An 8,606-nucleotide genomic window follows, 5' to 3' on the forward strand; every position below is an offset into this window, starting at 1 on the left:
TAATCTAGGGCTCTTCCTGACCCAGGGATTGAACCCTCATCTCCTGCATTGGCAGGTGGATTCTTTACCACTAGCACCACCTGGGATACCCCATTTGTCTTGTACAAGATATTTTTTAGTACTCTATTCCATACTATTTTTAGTGAAGTAAAATAGAAAATTGTTTTCTTGGTCTAACTAAATTGACTTTGCTACCAGTATTGAGACCATAGTTAAAAGTCATTGCTCTCCATTAGTGACTGTCTCTCATTTTTTACCATTTTTTCCCCTAGCTTACTTTTATTAAGCCATATTGGCCTTAAAGTCAAGATTTTATAAGACTTTCGGTAGTTTTCAGACATCGATTTTAGACATAACACACATGTACAACTTTCCAACACAACTGACCAAGCAGAATATATATGTTATTAGCTTCTTAACCTAAATCTCATAACCACTTGAGTTTGAGGTTTCTTCCTCCATAAGGTGGGAATTCTCAGGTAGTGAAGATTAAATAGGATTAAATAATGTAGCTATGAAAAAGTATTTATTGATCTCTGCCCAGTGAGAGATCAGTAAATCTTAAAATCTTTGTACAGAGATCCTAAAACCTTTGTAATTTCCTAAGTAATAAGAGCACTAGGTTTTTGGTCTTTGATCCTGTTTTCTAACATTGCTCTTAATTCCCTTGGAATTTCCTAGGTGATAGGAGTGGCTTTTACTCTAATGAGGCAGTACTTGGTGGGTTCCGAGATAGCTTCATGATGGGAGCTGGTCACCAGAAAGACCACAGCAAGATCTGAAGGTTGGAACTTTCAGCAATAGCCTTCTTCCCCTAACCTCCAGGAATGAGAGAGATTGGAGACTGAGTTAATGACTGATCATGCCTATGTGATGAAATGTTTGTAAAAATCTCAAGAGGACAGAGCTTGTGAAACTTCTGAGTTGAGCACATAGAGATACTAGGAGGGTGGAGTGCCTGACAAGGGATGGAAGCTCTGTTCCTTTCCTCGGTAGCTTTTGCTGTGCATCTCTTCTGTCTGAATGTTCTTAGTTATCCTTTATCATATCCTTTTATGGTAAGCTAATAAATATAAGTGTTCCCCTGAATTCTGTGAGCCATTTTAGCAAATTATTGAACCCAAGGAGAGGGTCTTTGGAATTCTTGATTTATTGTCAATCAGTTAGAAGTATAGGTGGCAACTTGGGATTTGTGATTGGCATCTGAAGTGGCATGGTAGGGGAAGCAGGGGAGTCTTGTGAGACTGAGCACTTAACCTGTGGAATCTGATGCTACCTCCACATAGATTGTGTCAGAACTGAATTAATTGACACCCACCTGGTGTCAGAGAATTGCTGGATAAGTGAAAAAAACTATATATCTGTGTCAGAAATGTTTTGAGTGTGGTAGTAGTGTGAGAAAAAAACGGGGGGAGTGTTTTTCCTTATTCAGTATTAGATATAAATCAACTCAATACTTCATGGGTAGTAAGAATAAGAACAGAGGTGATGTTTTAGTCTCTAAGTCTTGTCGAACTCTTTTGCTACCCCATGGACTGTAGCCCACCAGCCTCCTCTGTCCATGAGATTTCCCAGGCAAGAATACTGGAATGGGTTGCCATTTCCTTCTCTAGGGGATCTTACTGACTCAGGAATCAAACCTGGGTCTCCTGTTTTGGCAGATGGATTCTTTACCCCTGAGCCACCTGGGAAGCCTAAGAACAGGGTAAATTTTAGTAATTTATTCTATGTACAGAATATGAAATTGGAATTAAGTTTTCATGTCATTAACTTTTTGGTCTGACCTCCCAAGAGATACATTATTTATGAATAGATAAAACCTTTTCCTTAATACTGCTTTCCAATTTAACTTGGTAATAGTGATTAAAGCTTGTTTAATATGATTTTCAGAAGTCTTTAATTGCTAAGTGAAGAGAATTGCAAAGAGAAGAAAAAGACAATCAGTTGACTACTTGAAATTCACGTTCCAAGTTTTTCTATAGAGAATGAGTAAGTGAAGTCATTCAGTCATTTCTGACTCTTTTGCAACCCCATGGATTGTAGCCAGCCAGGCTCCTCTGTCCATAGAATTCTCCAGGCAAGGATACTGGAGTGGGTTGCCATCCCTTCTCCGCACCCAGGTCTCCTGCATTTCAGGCGGATTCTCTACCATCATTTTACTCTAATTGTAATCTTCATTGGTATTTCAAAGATAAATGCTACCTTTTCTATAATAAACATGAGAATAGAAGAAATTAGGAAGTCTGTTTTATTGGTCAAAGTGTTTTATGAATTTAAGCGTTTTTTTTAAGGCAATAAGATTATTTGGCATTAACAAAGAATGAGTTTTTCAAATAAATTGTCTAGTATAAATTAATTCTTCTCATTTAAGTGCTAAACTATCTTAGGGCTTGTTTTTAAAATGGAATCTTAGAAAAATTATTATTTACCCAAAATCTTATATAGAGCATTCTGAAGAGAAAGTAACATTTTACTGATTGTTGAATGTCATTCGAATGAACATTAATTACCATGCTGTGTATGTCTATATAGTAAAACCCCTAGGAGCATTGGATGTTAAGTTGGGTTCTTTACTCCTACACGAAGTAGTATCAGTCTACTCTGTTAAAAAGTTCTGGTTCTGCATGATTTGTTTTTTCCCACTGCTAATAAGCTGTTGGATACTATTCTTACCTTTGACAGTGTCCTCCCCAAACAGATATCCTTTTCCTTCTTTCTTATTTGCTGTCCCATTTTACTTTCAGCTACCAAAGTAAACAGAGTTGTGAATTCAGTGAGATTTGTGGCATCTGCTCTTTTTGATTTTTTTTTGAAATGTTGATTTTTCTGCTATATAGCAAAGTGACTCAGTTATACACATGTTTTTTATATTCTTTTCCATTGTCGTTTATCCCAGGATATTGAATATAGTTCCCTGTGCTGTGTAGTAGGACCTTGTGTATTCATTCTCTGTGTAACAGTTTGCATCTGCCAACCTCAAACTCCCAGTCTGTCCCTCGCCCGTTCACCTTCCCCCTTGGCAACCGCAAGTCCATTGTCTATGCCTGTGAGTCTGTTTCTTTTTTGTAGATAGGATCGTTTGTGCAGTTTTTGTTGTCACATATAAGTGATACCATATGGTATTTGTCTTTTTCTGACTTAACTTAGTGTGATAATCTCTAATTGCATTCACATTCCTTCAAATGGCATTATTTCATTCATTTTTATGACTGAGTTCCACAATTTTATCCTTCCACCTGTTGATGGACACATAGGTTGTCTCCATGTCTTGGCTGTTGGGAATAGTGCTTCTGTGAAGGTAGGAGTGCACATATCTCTTTGAATTATAATTTTGTCTGGATATATGCCCAGGAGTAGGACTGCTAGAGCCTATGGTAGTTCTCTTTTTAGTTTTCTGACGAACCACTATGCTGTTTCCCATAGTGGCTTCACCAACTTAGATCCCCACCAGCAGTGTAGCAGGGCTCCCTTTGCTCCACATCCTCTCTGGCATGTGTTTTGGTACACTTTTTAATGATGGTCATTCTGACTGGCATGGGATGGTACCTCATTATAGTCTTGATTTGCATTCTCTAATAGTGATGTTGAGCATCTTTTCATGTGTCTATTGGCTATCTGTATTTCTTCTTTGGAGAAATGTCTGTTTAGGTCTTCCCATTTTTCAATTGGGTTCTTTGTTTTTTGTTGTTGTTGAGTTGTATGAGATGCTTATATATTTTGGAAATTAAGTGCTTATTTGTCATATTGTTTGAAAGTATTTTCTCTCATTCTGTGGGTTGTCTTATTTATGGTTTCCTTTGCTGTGCAAGGCTTGTAAGGTTCCATTTGTTTATTTCCATTGTTATTTCTTCTGCCTAGGGAGACTGCCCTAAGAAAATATGGGTACAATTTATGTTAGAGAATGTTTTGCCTATGATCTCTTCTAGAAGTTTGATGGTATCTTGTCTTATATTTAAGTCTTTAAACCATTTTGAGTTTACTTTTGTACATAGTTAGGGTGTGTTGTAGCTTCATTGATTTACAGCTGTCTAACTTTTCCAGCACCACTTGCTGAAGAGATTGTCTTTCTCCTGTTTTATATTCTTACCATTTTTGTTGAAGATTAATTGACCTTATGGATATGGGTTTATTTCTGGGTTCTTTATTCTGTTTCATTGATCTGTAGATCTCTGTTTCTGCCAGTATCAAACTGTTTTGATCACTATAGTTTTCTTGTATTGTCTGAAGTCTGGAAGGGTTATGTCTCCTGCTTTGTTCTTTTGCCTCAGTATTGCTTTGGCAATTGCTGGGGCTTTTATAATTTCATATAAATTTTAGTTTATTTGTTGTAGTTCTGTGAAAAATGTCATGGGTGATTTGATGGGGATTGCACTAAATCTGTAGACTGCTTTGAGTAGTATGTCCACTTTAACAATATTAATTTTTCCAATCCAACAGCAAGATATATGTTTCTTTGAATCATCTTCAGTTTCCTTTATTAATGTTTTATAATTTTCAGGGTGTAAGTCTTTCACCTCCTTAGTGAGGCTTTTTCCTAAGTATTTTATTTTGGGGTTGTGATTTTAAAAGATATTTTAAAAATTTTTTCTCTTCCTGATATTTCATTGTTGGTATAAAGAAATGCAACCAATTTTTGTATGTTAATCTTATGTCCTGCTACCTTGCTGAATTCATTTATCAGTTCTAGTAATTTTTTGTGTGGAATCTTTAGAGCTTTCTGTATATAGTACCATGTGATCTGCATATAGTAACAGTTTTACCTCTTCCAATTTAGATACCTTCTATTTCTCTTTCTTGTCTGACTGCTGTGGCTAAGCATTCCAAGAGTAAATAGAATAGAAATGGTGAGAGTGGGTGTCTTTGTCTTGTTACATATTTAAGCTGAAAGCTTTCAGCTTTTCACTGTTAAGTATTATATTGCTGATGGGTTTGTCATAAATAGCTTTTATTATGTTAAGATATATTCCCTCTATACCCACTTTGACAAGAGTTTTTATCATAAATGGATGTTGAATTTTGTCAGATGCTTTCCTTTTCCTGCATCTAATGAGATGACCATGTGGTTTTTGTGTCGTTTTTTGATGATGTGGTTGATATCACGTTGACTGATTTGCAAATGTTGAGCCATCCTTGTGAACTTGGGATGAATTCCACTTAGTTGTGGTGTGTGATCTTTTTTGTGTTGTTGGTTTTTGTTTGCTAGTATTTTGTTGAGAACTTTTGCATCTATATCAGAGATATTGGTCTGTAATTTTCTATTTTAGTGGTATCTTTGTCTGGTTTTGGTGTCAGCATGAGGATGACTTCATAGAATGTCTTTGAGAGTGTTCCCTCCTCTTCAGTTTCTTGGAAGAGTTTGAGAAGGATTAGTAGAAGTTCTTTATATGTTTGGTAGAATTTGCCTGTGAAGCCGTCTGGTCCTAGACTTTCGTTTGCAGAAAGTTTCTTTAGTACAGATTGTATTTCACTTTTGTGATTGGTCTGTTCAAATTGAGTTTTGATGGGCTGTACATTTCTAGAAGATTGTCCATTTCTTCTAGGTTGTCGAATTTGTTGACGTGTAATTGTTCATAGTATTCTTATATGTTTGTTGTCTTTCTGCAGTATCAGTTATATTTCTCCTCTTTCATTTCTTATTTTATGTGGGTTCTCTCTCATTTCTTCTTGGTGAACCTAGCCAGAAGTGTGCCAGTTTTGTTTACTCTTTCAAAGAACCAACTCTTGGTTTTATTAATTTTATTTCTTCTCTGATCTTTATTATTTCCTTCCTTCTGCTGACTTTTGTTTTGTTTGTTCTTGTTCTAATTGTTTTAGGTGGTAAGTTAGGTGGTTTATTTGAGATTTTTCTTGTATTTCTAGGAAGGCCTGTATCTAAGAACCATTCTAATAACTGCTTTTGCTGTATCCCATGGATTTTGTATGGTTGTGTTCTGACTGTCATTTGTCTCAAGGTATTTATTTTCTTTTTAATTTCCGCACTGACCCAGGGCTTTTTTAGCAGTATGTTGTTCAGTCTCCATGTAATTTTTTTTTCCTCATTTGTTTTCCCGTGGTTGATTTCTACTTTCATGCCATTGTGGTCAGCAAAGATGCTTGAGATAATTTTTATACTTGTAAATTTGTTGGGTTTTGTACCCTAGTATATGGGCAGTTCTGGAGAATGTTCCATGTCTACTTGAAAAGAATGTGTATTCTGTATTTTTTAGATGTAATATCTTACATCCAAAATATTTTTAGTATCTTTAAAATTGCCAAATTCAGACTTAAATTGAGAAAAGTAGGGAAAACCACTAGACCATCAGGTATGACCTAAATCAAATCCCTTACAATTATACACTGGAAGTGACAAATAGATTCAAGAGATTAGATCTGATAGAGTGCCTGAAGGACTGTGGATGGAGGTTCATGACACTGTACAGGAGGCAGTGATCAAGACCATCCCCAAGAAAAAGAAATGTGAAAAGCAAAATGGTTGTCTGAGGAGGCCTTACCAATAGCTGAGAAGAGAAGAGAAGTGAAAGGCAAAGGAGAAAAGGAAAGATATAAGCATCTGAATGCAGAATAACAAGGAGAGATAACAAAGCCTTCCTCAGTGATCAGTGCAAAGAAACAGAGGAAAACAATAGAATGTGAAAGACTAAAGAAATCTTCAAGAAAATTACAGATACGAAGGGAACATTTCATGCAAAGATAGGAACAATAAAGGACAGAAATGATATGAATCTAACAGAAGCAAAAGACATTAAGAAGAGGTGGCAAGAATACACAGAAGAACTATACAAAAAAGATCATCAAAAAGAACGATACAAAAAAGATAACCACAATGATGTGATCACTTATCTAGAGCCAGACATCCTGGAATGTGAAGTCAAGTGGGCCTTAAGAAGCATCACTATGAACAAAGAAAGCTAATGGAGGTGATGGAATTGCAGCTGAGCTATTTCACATCCTAAAAGATGATTCTGTGAAAGGGCTGCAGTCAGTATGTCAGAAAATCTGGAAAACTCAGCAGTGGCCACAGGACTGGAAAATATCAGTTTTCATTCCAATCCCAAAGAAAGGCAATGCCAAAGAATATTTAAACTACCACACAGTTGTACTCATGTCACACACCAGCAAAGTAATGCTCAAAATTCTCCAAGTCAGGCTTCAACAGTACATGAACCATGAACTTCCAGATGTTCAAGCTGGATTTAGACAAACTAGAGGAACCAGAGATCAGATTGCCAACATCTGTTTGATCATCGAAAAAGCAAGAGAGTTCCAGGAAAACATCTACTTCTGCTTTATTGACTATGCCAAAGCTTTTGACTGTGTGGATCCCAACAAACTGTGGAAAATTCTGAAAGAGATGGGAATACCAGACCACCTGACCTGCCTCCTGAGAAATCTGTATGCAGGTCAAGAAGCAGCAGTTAGAACTGGACATGGAACAACAGACTGGTTCCAAGTCAGCAAGGGAGTGTAGGTCAAGGCTATATGTTGTCACCCTGCTTATTTAACGTCTGTGCAGAGTACATCATGAGAAATGCCAGGCTTGATGAAGCACAAGCTGGAATCAAGATTGCCAGGAGAAATATCAATAACCTTAGATACACAGATGACACCACCCTTGTGGCAGAAAGCGAAGAAGAACTAAAGAGCCTCTTGATAAAAGTGAAAGAGGAGAGTGAAAAAGTTGGCTTAAAGCTCAACATTCAGAAAACTAAAATCTTCGCATCTGGTCCCATCACTGCATGGCAGATAGGGAAACAGTGGGAACAGAGAGAGACTTTACTCTTTTGGGCTCCAATATCACTGCAGATGGTGACTACGGCCATGAAATTAAAAGAGATTTGCTCCTTGGAAGAAAAGTTACAACCAACCTAGACAGCATTTTAAAAAGCAGAGACATTACTTTGCCGGCAGAGGTCCATCTAGTCAAAGCTATGGGTTTTCCAGTAGTCATGTATGAATGTGAGAGTTGGAGTATAAAGAAAACTGAGAGCCAAAGAACTGATGCTTTTGAACTGTGGTGCTGGAGAAGACTATTGAGAGTCCCTTGGACTGCAAGGAGATCAAGCCAGTTGATCCTAGAGGAAATCAGTCCTGAATATTCATTGGAAGGACTGATGCTGAAGCTGAAACTCCAATACTTTGGCCACCTGATGCGAAGAACTGACTCATTGGCAAAGACTCTGATGCTGGAAAAGATTGAAACCAGGAAGAGAAGGGGACGACAAAGGATGAGATGGTTAGATGGCATCGCTGACTCGACGGACATGAGTTTGAGCAAGCTCCAGGAGTTGGTGTTGGACAGGGAAGCCCGGTGTGCTGCAGTCCATTGGGTAGCAAAGAGTCAGACATGACTGAGCAACTGAACTGATCTTGATAATATCAATTAACTCTAACTGTTGTTCTGTTGTGTCATTTAGGATATCCGTTGCTTTACTGATTTTCTGTCTAGAAGATCTATACATTGACGTGAGAGGGGTGATAAAGTTTCCTCAGATCAGATCAGATCAGTTGCTCAGTTGTGTCCGACTCTTTGCGACCCCATGAATCACAGCACGCCAGGCCTCCCTGTCCATCACCAACTCCCGGAGTTCACCCAGACTCACGTCCAT

At 37.5% G+C, this 8,606-nt stretch overlaps 1 protein-coding gene across 1 annotated transcript in view; it reads left to right on the top strand.

Annotated features, from left to right (window-relative positions):
- NUDCD1 (NudC domain containing 1) overlaps positions 1–8,606 on the top strand; it is a 95,100-nt gene that overhangs the window by 76,493 nt on the left and 10,001 nt on the right. The window lies entirely within an intron of this gene.

The sequence above is a fragment of the Bison bison genome, unplaced genomic scaffold (assembly GCF_000754665.1).
Source record: "Bison bison bison isolate TAMUID 2011002044 unplaced genomic scaffold, Bison_UMD1.0 scf7180017864491, whole genome shotgun sequence".
Taxonomy (NCBI): Eukaryota; Metazoa; Chordata; class Mammalia; order Artiodactyla; family Bovidae; genus Bison; species Bison bison.